The sequence below is a fragment of the Zea mays genome, chromosome 5, assembly GCF_902167145.1.
Source record: "Zea mays cultivar B73 chromosome 5, Zm-B73-REFERENCE-NAM-5.0, whole genome shotgun sequence".
In the NCBI taxonomy this organism is placed as follows: domain Eukaryota; kingdom Viridiplantae; phylum Streptophyta; class Magnoliopsida; order Poales; family Poaceae; genus Zea; species Zea mays.
In genome coordinates, this window is record NC_050100.1 from 33585458 (window position 1) to 33587369 (window position 1912).

At 50.4% G+C, this 1912-nt stretch overlaps 1 pseudogene; it reads left to right on the forward strand.

Moving 5' to 3' along the window:
- Positions 1–1321: 1321 nt before the first annotated feature.
- LOC111589508 (uncharacterized) lies at positions 1322–1531 on the forward strand (annotated as a pseudogene).
- Positions 1532–1912: the final 381 nt, after the last annotated feature.

Here is a 1912-nt window from a genome sequence, read left to right on the forward strand (position 1 = left end):
CATGCCGAAGCTTTCCTGCTCACACCTTCGGCGCTGTATCAACCTTCGTATTATTCTGGTCTGCTGTGATACCGACTTGAATCCGAAGATACCTGTTCACACATTAAACTCCAGAAATACTGTTAAATCCTGTTTTTGAGGACCTTCGTAAGCCGAAGGCCCCCAACATCAGCTAATTCACTCTATTGTTATGTAAAATTGTCTCTATCTAAATTGTTCACCAGGCAGTAAATTAAAAAAAATAGGTAACACATTGCATAGGAGCTGAGGGCTTATAGATACCCAACTGTTTTTGGCTCCTATGTAAGAGTCTAGGGTCTGTCAGATTTGCTACATGTTTGCAACACAGCCGACAGAAAACTGAGATTCTATTCAGAAGACAAAAGTAGTGTTTCCTTTGGCAGAAATCATGCTAGAGCCAGTACTACTACTACACCACATGAATAATAGCACAAACTGCTAGTACATGTGTTTTGACTATCAAAGAAAATTCTGGTATAAATAGGAGACACCAGCAATTTCAGTAAGGGATTCGATGATATTTGCTCGAGATCGACTAATATTAATAACAGTAATAATTCGAGCCAAATTACTGAAGAAGGCAGGGCGGCGAAGAAATTCCCATACCAGAGGAGTAGCGGGAAGGAGAGGAACACCAGCGAGGGTGTCACTTGTTGCGCCTTGCCCTGAAACACACCTCAATGCCTTGTTGCGCCTGATGCACCTGAGGAGGATCACGCTGGTGTGGTGGCCTTGATATATAGGGGGTTTCTCGATGGTAGGGGATCCCGTTCACCTCGCGGCGTAAGGAAGGGAGACGCTGAAGATGGAAGGGCAAATTTGGCTCGGATTTGTCGGATTTGGCGCGGACTCATATCAGCGTGGAGCGCTAGCCACGGGTGGGTGCATTGGGTATGCTCCCCCACGGATTTGGCTCGGATGCTCCCACACGGGTGGGTGCATTGGGTATGCTCCCCATGGATTTGCCGATGGATGGGATTGAAGAACGCTCCCCTCTCGGTGCCGAAGATGCTCCCCCACATATTTGGCTTGGATTGGAAGGGGCGCGGATGGGGTGGAGGCGTCCGTTGATGGGGGCACGGATGGAGTCGCGAGGTGGGGCAGAGGAGAGGGAGGCGTCCGCGCCCGTCGCGGAGAGGATGGAAGGGGCGCGGATCGGGTGGAGGAGACGGAGGCATCAGTCGCGGATAGGATCTCGAAGAGGAAGGCGTCAGTCGCGGAGAGGAGAGGGAGGCGTCAACCGTTGGCAGAACGTGCACCACTGACTGTGAACGCCTACAGTAGGTACATAAGTAGTAGTAGAGATTGGTCTTTTGGCTAAGATAAAGTGTAATATTTGTCCTTATCTGTTTAATATATGATATCTGGACTATATGTTCACTTCAATATTAAATTTATTTTCATGGATATTTTTGTGGGAAGGGTCCGCCACATTGGCTTATTAGGTCGTATGTGTCGCTCAACAGACTGCTGGTAGGTCCTTACGTACCCTACCATCAGCCGCAACACACCGACATCATACTAGTCACCTTATAATATTGTTGGCGCCGATCCGGGCGCTAATTACTACGATGATATCCGGCGGCGGTGCTCACTGCGGAGACGTGGACGGTCTGTGGCCACGGGCCGGACGGTCTGCGCCCTGGTGCAGGGTTGGCGTTCCTGCCTGATGAGCCAAACGATCCGTGCGTGCGCAGGGGCGGCAGAGTTTGCCGGCAGCGCCTTAATCTCGCTCCCGAGAGGGACCCCGGCGGGGAGAAGAGATCCTAGGCTTTGTCTTGGGATCGGCAGGCCACACAAGACGCCTCTAATCGACGTAGAGACGAAGAGAAATGAAGATTTGGGGTAGAGAAAGGCTAATATAGGGCTAAATTAGAACTACTCATAATGC